The following is a 16,035-nucleotide window of genomic DNA, read 5'->3' as shown; positions in this document are numbered from 1 at the left end:
AATAAAGGTATTTCAATAAATATAAATATGTACATAATATTTGTTTGTTTATTTAGAAATTTGTTTTCATCAGAAAATCGGATTCGCTAATTTTATGTTTTCTCGACGTTTCAAGCCATTCTGAATCGAATGAGACCAAATTTGGGAAAAGTATGTGTGTGTGTGTGTATGTATGTCTGCGTGTATGTAAACAGATTTTTTGCCGTAAATCGACGTTTTTTCAAAAACGGCTGGATCGATTTAAAAAATTTAAAAGCCATTCGATGTATCTCGATGAGGACTAGCGTTTATCAACTTTGCGCGTCAATCAGCCAAGCCGTTTCTTAGCTGTGAAAAATTTTTTGTCCACGTTTTAACCTGCAGTTCTGAATCGATTTTGAAAATTCAAAAATTGTTCGAAAGATATTGGTTGGGAATCGTGCTGATTAGTTTTTGGTAAAGATCGGCCGGGCCGTTTTCTTGTAATAAAGTATTATTAAAAATTTTTTTTGGACAATTTTCATGATTTTTTTTTTGACGGTAGATATTATAGTTTTATAGATCATACTAAAATATTACGGCTTTACGACAAGTCGTTTAATTTTAAAAATTCTTTAAAATTTGCCGATTTTTATGGAACTTTTTTTGGTGATATATACTATGGTCTTATAGAACTTACTGAAATATTACGACCTTACGACAAATAGTTTATTTATAAAAATTCATCAAAGTATGAGAAAATGAGTAGTTTTTTTGACGTTTGTTAAAATTAAAATTAGACGATTTACTTGGTATAACGATAGAATATTTGATCTTAATGAATATACTAATAATCATTAAAGTCCTACGAAAGCTGTATCAATTATAAAAATTACTCATTTTTGAAAATTTGTTTTTAGAAAATACACCGAGTTAACGTATTCATTCGTGTTTAATTTTGTGTAATAAATCCACTCGGAATACTTTTAATCACTCACCAAATATTTTTTATTGATTAGGTCGATTATTTACACATATCGGAAAGTTCATGTAACTTGCCTCAAGGCAAAATACCAATACCATCTAGTTCTCATTTTGTTCGGATTTTTACCCGTAGGTATATTATCCGTCAAATCTGGTAAAAGAATACTTAGTATTTAAAATATAAAAGTTGTGACATGTGACAAAAAAGGGAGGAAAGGAAAATTTTCCTCAAAAAAGATTTATAAAAATGAATATACAAAAAAAAAACAAAAGATTTATCCGCTGCTATGGGTCGATCGAGTTATAGTTTGGCATGGCGTGTTTGTCATACCAAACTATGTCTTTAGTAAATTGCTATCAGGGTGATCTCCACATTTTTGGTAAAAATTTTCGAGTCGAGTATTGTTGATACGTCAGTCTGTTCATGTATATATTTTGTAGAGTAGTAATGTCTAGTCAGTGGGTCCCTCACTTTGTTAAGTACTACTCGTACTGTCTTAATTTGTACTGTCTGTAGTTCCGTAAGTTGGTCTTAGTCGTCGCGTTCCATGCTGGAGCGGCGTATAGCAGTGACGGTCTTATAAGTGTCAAATAGAGTGTCCGCTTGTTCTTCACTCTTAGCGAACTGTTGTGGTTCAAGAGAGGTCTCAGTAGATTTAACAACGCGTAAGCCTGTCCAATTTTTGTATTGATATGTTTCGTGAGTTTACCTCGAGCAGCCGTACTGTTCGGATCAGTGCTTCAATAAAATAAAATAATATTTATCCAATCATAACAAAATTAGTGAGCCGTGTAATATAAAAATATATTCAATCCATCCAAAACTATACAATGGTGAAACTAAGCCCCCCTTTTAGGGGGGCACATAAATATAAAGAAATAGTGCAGTGAATAAAAAAATACAGTGTAATCACAGTGTTACTAAATAATCATGCAGAAGACAATAGTTCAACTATTCCAATTGTACAATCAATTGAAATACTGAACGACACCTCCCAAACAAATAGTGCATACGTGCAAAACCATTTAATTAATCAACATAACAACATTAATTACCAACCACTCTAAACTGTTAATCACATGTTAAACACCTCGCAAACAGATAGTGCATACGTGCAAAACCATTTAATTAATCAACATAACAATATTAATTACCAATCACCCAAAACTGTTAATCGCATGTTAAAGACCTTGCAAACAAATAGTGCATACGTGCAAAACCATTTAATTAATCAACATAACAACATTAATTACCAATCACCCGAAACTGTTAATCACATGGAAACAGAACAAATTATACAAGCAGTAAGCTGGCAGACAATCAAAACTAACAAACGTCGAAAAACATCAACAGGTCATATCGAAAACGTCAGCATTATAAAAACATCAAACCGGTTTAATGTTCTCGCAACAGGTAAACCGGCGACCCAAGCCGATAACACAATAGAAGCACCAGGCCCTTTGACCTCGCAAGCCGATAACAGGAATACAGTTCAAAGGCCACCACCCATTTTCGTCTATGGCGTAGACGATATCACTGACATGATAGGCGAAATCAACACAATAAAAAACAGGGAGCAGTACAAAACAAAATCATTGCACGACGATATAGTGAAAATAAACGTCGAAACACCCGAGCAATATAAATTGCTCATACAATTTTTTAAATCAAAACGCGTAGTGTATCATACCTACCAAATTAAACAAAAGAGAGCCTACAGAGTAGTTATAAAAAATATTCACCACACAACCGATACTAACGAAATTAAAACAGCGCTAGAAAAACTAAACTACAAAGTGAGAAACATTGTCAATATCTTGCAAACACAAGACTAAATACCCATTAAACATGTTTTTCGTCGATTTGGAGCCTTCAGAAAATAACACCACAATTTCTAAACTGAACAAAATTTTAAATCAAATTGTAACAGTGGAATCTCCTAGAAAAAGATATGGTATTATACAATGTACAAGGTGCCAATTATATGGACACTGTAAATCCTATTGCAACAGACCATTTGTCTATGTAAAATGCGGCGGCGACCATAAAACTTCAAAATGTAAAAAAATAAAAAGCACTCCAGCCACATGCGCTTTGTGCGGAGGCCCACACCCGGCAAACTATAGAGGATGCACCAGCTACCGCACTATGTATAATACCTTACATAACAAAACTAGTGCCACACCAATACAAAACATTTCAAAACACTTTCAAGAAATCAATACAAGACCACGATCAAATCATACTAATGTTTCGAACCACATGAGTTATTCCAAAATTCTGAAAAATCAAAACAACGGCGGAAACAATGCAACAGAAATAGGATCAACACTACATGAATTTTTAAGTACAACTATAATATGTTCAAACAACTTATGGAGCAGAACAATATGATCCTCAACATGCTTACCTTACTGTAAAAAATGATTAACCTGTTACGCATTGCCGAATGGAATACCAACGGTATTCTAAACCATCAAAATGAATTAAAAACTTTCCTATATCTACAAATGATCGATATTCTTTTAATAAGTGAAACTCACTTGACTGATGCTTTATTCTTCAGAATTCCGTCTTATAACTTTTATTTCACCAATCATCCAGACCAAACTGCTCACGCTGGTACAGGTATACTGATAAAATCTTCGATCGAGCACTACGAACTACTAAAATTCCAACATAACGAAATACAAGCAACCACCATAAAAGTTAAGGGTTTCACACATGCAAATGATTTAACAGTTTCTTCAATTTATTGTCCATCTAGGTATAATCTTAAATGTGAAGATTATGAAAAATTTTTCAGAACCTTAGGTACAAAATTCATCGTGGGAGACTTCAATTCTAAAAACACGCTCTGGGGATCAAGACTAACCACAAGAAAAGGTAAAGAATTAGCAGCACTAATTCAGAAAAACAATTACTCTTTTATGTCAACTAGAAGTCCTACATACTGGCCTACAGACAAACAAAAAACACCTGACCTGCTAGACCTATTCATAACGAGTGGTATTTCGCCTAAATACATGAAAATTGAAAATAACTTAGATCTCTCCTCGGATCATACACCAATAATCTTAACATTGAGTTCACGTATATTAAATAAGCAAGTAAATAACAACCTACATAACTGTAAGACGGATTGGGATGCATTTAAAACTGAAATTGATTCAAACATAAATCTCAAAATACGACTAAAAACTGCAGAGGACATTGACAATAGCCTAAATGCGTTCATAACTACATTGCAAGATGCAGTTACAAAAGCTACCCTCACAATACACGAAAAAAATAAAACTAACTATAATATCCCTCTAGAAATAAAACGCCTAATAAAACAAAAACGTATAGCAAGAAAAAAATGGCAAAACACGCAAAATCCTAAGGATAAAACAATCTTCAACAACCTGACAAATTCCCTCAAAAAGAAACTAAAAGATCTAAGGGACAGTGAGATTACGCAATATATTTCAAACTTAAGCAGATACGACAAAACAATATGGAAACACACGAAATCCACTAGACATCAAACATTCCATAATACACCTATAAGAATGGACAGCGCAAGCGAATGGGAAAAAAGCAACTGGTGTTTTTTTTTCCTTTGGGAAGAAGCACAAATCTTTGCTGTTTCCATTTTCGTGGAAAAAAACCTTCTTTCGAACATGTGCTATAGGCATTAAGAAACATTGTCGGTGATGTCATAATTGATGTTTTTAAGACAATATTAGGAATTCCATCTATCTATCACCATCTATTTACTATTTCCAATCCGATGACAAGCTGCCATCAGTTCTTGCAGTGTTATAGGCGGAATATTATTCAGTTCTGCATGTGTTACCTGGTAGTTTAAATGAGATTGTCGTGGGAACAAAGTAGTTATTATTTTATTCAATAGTCGTGGGCAAGTTGGTGAAGGTATTGGCTGGCTTTTGAGGCGAGACATTACAATCTTATAAGGCCTTCCCCATGGGTTTTCCTTGACTTCATCCAGAAGTTCTTTCCAGCACCTGACTTTACATTCTTTGATAGCTTTATTTAGTTGTCGATGTGCCTGTTTGTATTCCACTACCAGTTGTGCAGAATTTGTGAGACTATATCCTCGCTGAGAGATCTTTCTTTTCTTTTGGCACACTTTACGAAGAGAGCTGATTTCCTCAATCCACTTTATTTATGCCATGCTTACGAGTCATACTGATATCACAGGCTTTGGTTATTCTCTCCATCAGCTCTCTAGTATGCTCGTCTGCGTATTCTGAAATTATAGGTTTGCTATTTAAGGCAACTCTCATGGCGCTTTCATCAAAAGATTTTATTTTCCACCCAATGGCTTTAGGTATCTTCACAGGTGATTGCATTGTGGTCTAAAGAAAGACTAGGGGGAACGTAACAGCTGTATAAATGTATGCCACCTAATGATGCTGCTACAAATCCAGCATTGCTATTGTTAACAGCATTCTGGTAACAAAATTTACCACAAGACTAAATAACAGCTTTCGTGATACTGTCCGTTTCCCATGGCCAATCAGTTAGTTGTTTGTAAAGTTCTGACAATAGGGCAATATCAATTTTATATCTCTTACCGTCTGCATAAGCAAGTCGTGTGCAGCCTCACAATGATTCATGTTTAGCTGCATTATCTTCATGCTTTTGCGTTCATTATTTTCTCCATGGCCTCCCTATATACAGAACATCTGTGAGTGCCCATTTTGCTGCATTTATACAGTTTGCTATTTTGTGACCTTCCTGTCCACATCTAATGCATAGATTGGTCCGATTCACTTCGCTCTTGCACTGTGATCCATAATGTCCGAATAGCCAGCATTTAAAGCACTGGATTGGTTTCTTGATGGTTTCAATTCGACAGTTGACCCATCCAATTCGTATTTTGCTACTTGCTCTGAGCAGATCGCGTACTTTTGCCGCTAGTAGAGCTATTGTAGCAATCTGGGTACCTCTGTATGCCTTACGAATCTCAATTGCTTCTGCTGTAGTGCTGATCATCATCATCAATATCCCTTATTTCTATAGTTTCTTGGTGCCCCTTATAGATAACTTCGGCCTCATCCTTTAACACACCTGCAATAATCTGTTGTAGTCCTTGGCCTTTGTTCGCACTTTTCTTGGAAAGGGTTATCAACAAGTCTCCATTTCTGGTTTTATTTATTTTGTCTACTGTCGCATTTACCTGGTCATCAAAGACATCATGTTTGATACGACGTAAGATTTCGGAATAATTACCTTTTTCGGTAGGCCGGATCAATAAGACATTTGGTTTTGGAAAAATTCTATGATTTTTTATCATTTTATGGTTAGAGTCCTGTTCTGACAGATGTACCCTTGCTTCCTTTTTTTCTGTTTCCTCGGTTAAACTTTTGCCAGTCATTCACCCCGATTTGTTCTTTGTTACACATTTCTATGATTGACTGACGTCTTGGCAAACCATTTTTGTCATTAACCTGACTAATTCTTATATTTTGAGAGTTTTGGTTTCTTGAGGCTTCGCTTGTGCCCTGCCGTACACTTTCTTCTATAGGGGCTGTTTCACCACTTCGCACCTCATTTATCATTACTTTCGTACGTTCCGTGGTTTGGCCTATTTCCTCTATCATTTGGTTGTCTAAATCAATAAATCTTTCAACTACAGCCGCTAAGTTGCCTGTTTTTATCTTCACCTCTTTATGTATGTTCGACTTTGATTTGTCAATCATGTGCAGGTCATTTATCAGTTTTTAAAGGTTCTTCAATGACTCATTACGTTGTAAAATGACGTTTTCTGAAATTATTTTTGACAGTTCAGCCATTGGTTCTCCTTTACTATTTACACCGTCGCATGAGCTTGCTAGCGAGTTTTGGGCTACATCTGATAAACTTGGGTATAGCGCTGTGTTCAAAATATTTGATGCACTGATTGTATCAACAGCTGCATTGTTTGACACATAGTTAAATAAGCATAATGGTTTGACACTATGCCCCCTCTGATGGAGAACATTTTAACAAAAATTTTACCTGCACCCAGAGGCGAGGTTCACTCAGCTCACTGACTTAAAAGTAACTTATTAAAACTGATAGAACTATTATAACTTTTTACCACAAAATATCTAATTTCTGACGTGAGAAAATTTTGTTTTTTTTGCTTGTCTATGTGTATCTGAATCTTTGTAGTCTGTAGGTGATCGTGATGATTTGTATATGGCATTGTCGTCAGCAAATGGTTATTGCTGGCAGCGTACCCATCAACAATCCCAGTTCATTTATGATATGTTATCATACGGCTAATTTAAAAACTCAAGTACTTAAATTCTGGGAACTAGAAGCGTACAGCGATATACAATATTTTATCGAAACAGAAAAACAATGCGAAGAGCATTTTGTTGCCAATACAGCGCGGGCGAAGATTTAAGCCGGCCACAGACGTAACTGTATACTTGCGCAACTGAATGAATGCGCAACCAGGCGTATTTTCACAACGCCCACAGACGGTTCAAGTTTATGTTCAAGTACTTGCGCAAGCATATCACAAATGTCAAATAATAAATGTCAAAACATAACCTAAAAATATATCTTTTTTATTAATTTATGTATTTACAGCATCAGAAGAGAATTCAAAGTGTTCAGAGGGCTAATTTAATAACTTTTAATTGTCGATAACTTCATAAACTTGTATTATGAATTCGCTACAAAGTAAAATAAAAACGGGACATGTGCTGCCACGCGCGGCCAACGAATGAACTTGCCGACTTGAATAGTTGCGCAATTAAAATAATGAAAAAGTGCTCATGCCTACTCGCTTGCACCAGTCTGTCAAGTTGCGCAAAAAACACGCCACAGACGCTACAGAACACATGTGCAAGTCGCAGGTTGCGCAAGTATACAGTTACGTCTGTGGCCGGTTTTATAGTTAAAATTCCGTTCAATTACCAAATTTAGAAAAAGTATGTGTGTGTGCGTGTATGTGAACAGATTTATTGCTGCAATTCGACGTTTTCTCAAAATCGAATTGATCAATTTCAAAAATTTAAAAGCCATTCGATGTATCTCGATAAAGGCTGGCTATTATCAATTTTGCGCAACGATCAGTCAATTTCTTTGTAAATAGCAGAAAAGTGAAATATTTTTTGTCCAGGTTTTAGCCCGCAATTCTAAATCGATTTCGAAAATTCAGAAACCGTTCAAAAGATCTTGGTCAAAAGATTGTTGGTAAAAATCGGCCGGGTCGTTTTTTTGTAATAAAGTGTGGATGATTTTTTAAACTAAAACATCTGGTGTAACCATCGCCGTAAAATTATAAAATATCATTTTATATAACGGTCAGTATAAATTTTGTTAATTCCGCAAATAGGGAACGATCCTGCTCAGGTTCGACGGCTCATGTAACTAGGTTATGAAATAAGTCAATAAAATGTATTCCGTCGGGCCTGAAATGGCGATAAATATTCAGTCTAGTATTAACAGACAAAAAAGGAGGACGTATTTGTAAAATAGTAATAAATAAATTTAACGTGAATATAACAGGACATTCATTTTCTCAAACAGACATCGTGGAGATTTCACATTTCGCCGATTATAAACAGTCCACTCAAGAAGGACTCATTTGGTCTTTCGAGCTGAATATTTAAAGTTGACTTTTTTCAACTTTTTTCAACAATTTGAGCCACGCAAGCTTTGGACGGACCAGTTATCAAGACAAAAGCTTATTAGTACTAATACTAATAATAAACGTATCTAAATAACTAAAATTAAAAGTGATTGTTGAAGTGAAACTGTAAAAGTATTCAAAATAAGTTTACAAATACACCTGATAAATTAAAGTTCTGTTTTAAAGAACAGTGATTTAAGCATTAACAAAGTTATTGTTTATGTAAATAGACGTGTAATTTACGGTGAATCAAAGGACGCTTTTACTGCATTTGCTCGAATCCACTACTGATTCGAAACACCGCCGGAATCCAATGCTGATCCGATAGCGACGCCGGAAGCAACCGGCCTACTATTTTGACGCATTCACCAGGAACGTGAAGCACCATCCGAGTTATAGTGACTTCTCCAATACGAGTTTTGGGTCCCCTCGAAGATACCGCCACGTTTCCCGTCAAATCAACAGTACACCAGATAAGCCTAATTTTATTTCATTTTATAAACCTGGGCAGATTATTAATTGAAATTGGATCTTGCCTTCTGATTTTGGGCCAATTTCCTTAGTCTTTACGTTCTAAATCCTATGAAATATTATATTAAATATTATAAATTATTATTGGATTATTTAATTGTTAATTTATTTACAACACATATTTATATCATTGCTATATTAGACTCCAATTCTAATAACATCACATTATAATTGTTAATTAATTTGAGATTTTAATTTATATTCGCATTGCCTACCACTTGTTAATTATATTTTGTATAACTAGTTATATTTTGTAACGGTTTGCGCTTTTTTATCAAAAATATCTTATATTTAATTAAACATATTAAGTTCTAATGACAATTAAAATGGCAGAACTTAAAAAACTCATTAAAAGGCGTCAAAATTTCAAATCGTATCTTGAAAGAATGAACAGTGATAGTTGGGACGAACATTCATCGGAAATGCTTAAGCAGGGTCTGTTTATATTCGATAACAGATTCCAGGAGTATGAAAAGGTTAGGGCAGCCATCCACGATTCGCTTGATGAGCAGGATGAAAACATTTTAATCGATAATCTTTACCTAAAACTAACTATTAAATTTACACTTCACATCGACAATTCAAATCAGGGGCATAACTAGCGCCGTATCAGCTGTATCAAAAATACGGGGGCCCCAAAAAGCGAATTAATCATGAAAACTATGTTCAATGAAATTTAAGGTCGTTAAAAAAGTACGCAAGGAATGTAAAATTATTATTTCAAAGAGTTTTATTTTAACCGGCACCCGGGGGCTCCAAACATACTGAAAAATTGGTAAAAACCAACGAATTTTTGTTTTTTTCACTAGTAACAGAAGTTATGAAAACTTTCTTCCAACTAAATTTCATTTCGAAAAAAAATGAGCGTGTCGAATGTAAAAATATAATTTTAGAAGGTTGTGCTACTAATTGCCTTCCACATTTCTTTAATACTTCTAAAGAGCTCTATATCATGCAAATAATGACTAATAGAAAACTAGTATTTTGTCAAGTTATTTCTTGAATAGATTGTGGGAATTAAAAAATCAAAATTAATTTAGTAGTTTGTTTAAAAATTAGCAAAGGAATGGAGTGTAAAGACTGTTTTTAAAAACAAAAGACAAAGTATAACGACTCGTAATCTTATTTCAAACTCAACATGTACTATTGCTAATTAAACATATTAATTTCTCAAACTAAACAAAGATTTCAAAGACTTCGTCTCGATTAGTATGTTCGAAATATTACAACTGGAGTCATTTAACAAAACACCTGTCTCTACGAAACTTTCGTCTGAATACAGTAAGATCAACCCTGTTAATTTTTATAACAAATTGTAAACTAAGCTTTTAAAATATGTTCAAAATAAGAAATTCAGTATTTATTTATATTGCTGACAAAATTCAATAGCCTTGAATACAATTATCCCGAGGTATTAACAACATGCTTTTATTTGTGACCCTTCCAATTGCCACCGCAAACGCTGAAATAAGATTTTCAAAAATAAAACTGCTAATAAATTAGCTAACTATTTGTAAGCTATGAAACTTTGCGATTATTTTCCGATATGTGTGAATAATCGACCCAATCCTTAAAAATTCAGATTTCTTTTAAATTTTTATGAATTTTTAAAATTAATGACTTTGCAGGCTCATAATATTTTAGTAATAATGATGGTTATGATCATGGAAAGTTTTATCAAAACCGAAATGTTTTTTTCAACAACTAATTACCTAAATGCAGTCCGGTCGATATATCCGAACAGTTTTTGAGTTTGAAACGGGGACGAAAATTTTAGTACCTTTCTGTCAATTTCAAAGAAACGGCTTGGTCTATCATTGAAAAACCAAACATTTTCTGATAAAAACATAAACTTTTTTTCGGGAAGTTAAATACTTCAATGATACAGGAACAGTCAGTCAGTCAGTCCATCATTGTTCATAGTAGCATAAACTTTAGAAAAACTACAGCCGTCATAAACTATAAATGATTTAATAAATGTGTATATTGAATTTGAATTGTTTGTAGAAATCTTGGAAAATGGATAGATAAATATTGATGACAAATAAAAATTTATTTTAGTTTTATAATTTTTTTTGTGAGAAAATTTTGCCCTACCTGAGGGGGGCCCAAAAAAAAATTCGATACGGAGCCCCGCCAATGGACGCTACGCCCCTGATTCAAATAGTAAAAAAAATAATAGTAAAAATTGCATTAATTCTGCTATAAAACTACCGAATATTCAAATTCCAATTTTTGATGGAAAATATAATAATTGGATTAATTTTAGAGATTTATTTATATCCACAATCCACAAAAATGTTAATTTATCGGATGTCGAAAAACTGTACTATTTGAAATGTTATGTGTCTGGCGAAGCTGCAGCTGTAATTAATAATATAGGCCTCACTGATAATAATGACTCTGAGGCATGGGATTTATTATCGGCTAAATTCGAGAACATGTGTATAATCGCCTATTCGCATTTCCAAAAAATCATGGATATTTCAATGTGTTCGAACGGTATATACAAAGTTTTAAAATTTTTCTTGAATATTGCGCAGCAGAATGTAAATTCTCTTAAAGCATTGGACATAAGGGTTGAAATTTGGGATCTTTTAATGGCCTTTTTATTATTAAATAAATTAGATTCAGAAACTAAAATAAAATTTAATACCATTCGTGCACAAAAGGAAATGCCAACTATGTCGGAGTTACTAAAATTTTTAGAAAATATAGGTCGGCTTTAGAGCTTTTAAATAAGCTAGACCCAGAACCGGACAATTATATCAAGCCTAAGACTTGAATCGGATTTGATAGCGGGAACACGACGGTTTACCTCGGACACCTTGGGTTTTATATATAGTATAGACAACACGACTTCCTTCGGATACCTTTGGTTCTTTTCCTTGGTATTGATAACACACTTTCTACTTAATATTTTCTTTATTGAATAATATGTACAATAACTCCAGTCGGCGACTGTACGGAAAATGACCCCGACTAGGCCATTGCACCTGGTTTTATACTGGGTCCGTAACGGTACCCGCCAGGGTTACACAACCTGCTGCAATGGTATTAAACCTTTACATAATTTTAAAAATAAGGTTCGTTACATATCACGCCCCTCCTAAAGCATCTGTCAGTCCTCTGACAGAAAATAAGAAAAAAAAAAAATATGGGAGGTTGAGGTTCTCCTCCTCCTTGAAAAAAAAATTATTGTCCTCAATAACTTCTGAACCTTATTTTTTCACAAAAAAAGGAAACAAAAAAAATATTGGTTATAATATACAAACATTTAGAATTTTAAGATTGACAGTGCTTAAACTTTTGCAACATGGTTATTTGCACATAAATTTATAGGGCTTTTTATTTTTGTATTACTATTCAGATGTAAATTTCTTTAAATTATTGTTGTGGATGCATACAATTTTACCCTTAACATTTATCTTGAAGTTTACACCATCTTGTTCCAAAACTTCTTATGGGCCTTCGTATATCGGCATCAACTTTTTGCATTTGCCCTTGTATGGGGTGTTATTTTTCATCAAAACCAAATCACCAACGAAAAATTAGACTCTTTAATATATGAATCGTATTTTTTTTTGGATTTTATTTTAGATTGAATTAAGTTTTCTCGAGCTACTGCATTTATTTGCTGTAATTTGGTTATGAATTCACTGCTAAAATTTTCATAAGTATTTTGTATTTTAGGTTCCCTATTTATAAAGGCAGGCAAATCAACTTTACGCCCAAATACAAGTTCAAAGGGTGTAAATTTTGTGGAACAATGCGGTGTTGTGTTGTGAACAAAAACGGCGTAATTTATCCATGTATCCCAAGTTATATCATCCTTCCCAATGTACGACCTTATAAAATTTAGAAACATGTGATGACACTTTTCTAAAGAGGCATTAGATTCAGGATGATACATTGAGATATTTATTTTGTCAATTTTTAAAAGTTTGCACACGTCCTTAAATACGGCACTCATAAAATTTGTACCTTGGTCCGTCAAAAGTATGATTATTATGAAAATACTTTAAAATAGAATTAATTTCTTCTTGGGTTAGATTAGTCTTAACAAAATCTTTATAAAATGTTATTTTAACATCAGTATCTTTGAAAAGAAACCTAAAAATTATTAAAATTTCCTCAACCTTTAAATTCTTGTAGTAGTTTAATTTTACGGGATTGGCAACATGTAATTCCATCATATTATTGAATTCCACGAGACATTTTAGAGAACTTATATATTCAAATATGTTTTTCAAATGAACCCTTTATGTGTTATTAAATAAATGTAATAAAATATCCATCCTCCATTGCTTGTATAGTTGAATGAGTTGCTGTGTCCCTTGTACATTAGAAAAACTTATACATCCAAATATGTTTTTCAAATGAACCGTTTATGTGTTATTAAATAAATGTACATAGTTATATTCATCCTCCATTGCTTGTATAGTTAAACGAGTTGCTGTGTCCCTTGTAAAATCATTTGTTCTTTTAGGAACGAAAATGACTCGAGGTATGGATTTTAGACTGGTATTAATATTGTCGTTATTCTCTACTACAAGATCATTAATTATGCAATTATTATTTCTGAAAATCATAATTTTTTCATAGGCGTTTCTCGGTGTTAAAACCAACTTTTCTTCGATATTTTGGTTTCCCATTCCATATCTTGACAGGCAGTCGGCGACGACGTTGGCTTTTCCAGGTTTGAACCGGACATCAAAGTCATATTTGTCCATCGCAAGTTTCCATCGAATATGCCTAGCGGTAGGCTCCTTGCAATTGTAGAGGTATGTTAGTGGCTGGTGATCCGTGTAAATCAGGAATTTGTGTCCGTACAAATATGGTCTGAATTGTCGTACACTCCAAATAATAGCTAACAATTCCTTATCAATTGTGGCATAGTTCTTTTCAAGCTTGTTGAGTTGTCTGGATGCGAAAGCTACTGGCCTTTCTCCTGCGGACCCCTCCTGCGCTAACACTGCTCCAATTGCCTCGCCGCTAGCATGAGTTGTCAAGATGAATGGTTTCTCGAAATCAGGATACTGTAGTATAGGTGCACTCTTGAGAGTATTGAATGATATTTCTGCTCGAGGACCCCATTTCCATGCCTCATTTTTCCTTAATAATACATTCAATGGATTTGCAATTTTTGCAAAATCTTTTATAAATTTTCTATAATAACCGACTAAACCTAGAAACATTTTTATTTCTCTGGGGTTTCTAGGAGCAGGAAAGTTTTGGATAGCCGTTACCTTTGCAGGATCGGGTGTGACGCCTCTTTCTGATATAACATGCCCAAGATACGTTAACTCACGCCTCAGGAACTCACATTTTATTGGCTGTAGTTTGAGATTATAGCTGCGCAACTGTTCCAGAACATTACGCAGCCGAGAATTATGTTCATGAAGAGTCTTACCATAAATGATAATATCATCCATGTATACTAATCCTTTGAATCTTTCAACACCGGCCAATACCAGGTTAGTCAACCTCTGTAACGTGCTAGGAGCATTTTTAAGACCAAATGGCATACGTTGGTATTGAAACTTTTTCCTACAGCTGTAAAGGCTGTCTTTGTCCGATCCTTCTCGTCTAATCCTACCTGATGAAATCCACTAGCTAAATCTAGAGTGGGAAAAAAAAACTAGAATTTCCTAGTTGATCCAAGATTTTGGCTACGTTTGGTAGAGGATAAGTATCGCTTACTGTCATTTCATTCAGCTTTCTAAAGTCGACGCAGACGCGCCATCTCCTGTTACCATCTATATCTTGCTTCTTTGGAACAACCAGGAGCGGAAAATTCCATGGGCTGTCGGAAGCTTCAATTATATCGTTTTCGAGCAAATCATCCACTTGCTTTTTAATTTCAATCTGCTGGGCCTGAGGAACCCTATATTGTTTTATGCACTTAAACAAAAACACGGGTTTGCAAACGAAGTACAAAAATTTAATAAATGAATTTTTTAATTTATAACGTGCTTCTAAAATTTCAGATTATGAACCGAATACTTCACTGAATTCATTTGAATATTACTTGTCCAATCGTGCCGTTTTTATGAATGGATGTGACAGAATTCGAGTCGTATTTGATGGGTCCCCAAAAATATCATCGTATGGGGATAAATATTCAGTCTAGTATTAACAGTCAAAGAAGAAGGACGTATTTGTAAAATAGTAGTAAACAAATTTAACGTGAATATAACAGGACTTTCATTTTCTCAAACAGTCATCGTGGAGATTTCACGTTTCGCCGATTATAAAAATTACAGTCCACTCAAGAAGCATATCAGCATCGACGTCATGTAAATGGCTCCAAAGTGTTAAACAATTTTTTTTCGACGATTCTATGATTTTTTTTGACGGTAGATATCATAGTTTTATAGATCATACTAAAATATTACGGCCCTACGACAAGTCGTTTAATTTTAAAAATACTTCAAAGTTTGCAAAAATTAGTATCGTTTTTTGGCATTTGTCAAAATTAGACATTTCTTTGACATTTGCTCAAAAACTTCTGAACCGATTTCAGAAATTTAAAAGTATTTGATGTATCTCAATGAGGACTATCGTTTGTTAGTTTTGTGCGACGATCTGCCAAGCCGTTTCTTTGTAATTGGGAAAAAGTGTTAAACTTTTCGTTCACATTTAAGCTCATACTACCGAATCGATTTTAAAAAATCAAAAACTGTTCAAAAGATATTATATGGGAATGATACTGATTAGTTTTAGGTGGAAATCTACCGAGCCGTATATATCATAGTCTTATAGAACTTACTGAAATATTACGGTCTTACGACAAGTAGATTATCAAAAAATTATCAAAGTTTGAGAAAATGAGTAGTTTTATTGACGTATGTTAAAATTAAAATTAGACTATTTATTTGGTATAACGATAGAGTGTTCGTTCGTTTTCAATGGTGTGTGA

The sequence above is a fragment of the Ctenocephalides felis genome, unplaced genomic scaffold (genome assembly GCF_003426905.1).
Source record: "Ctenocephalides felis isolate EL2017-DRISC unplaced genomic scaffold, ASM342690v1 CF-g0.4_SCAFFOLD_01492, whole genome shotgun sequence".
NCBI lineage: Eukaryota > Metazoa > Arthropoda > Insecta > Siphonaptera > Pulicidae > Ctenocephalides > Ctenocephalides felis.
The sequence above is the reverse complement of the archived record's forward strand: the minus strand, read 5'-3'. Positions refer to the sequence as shown.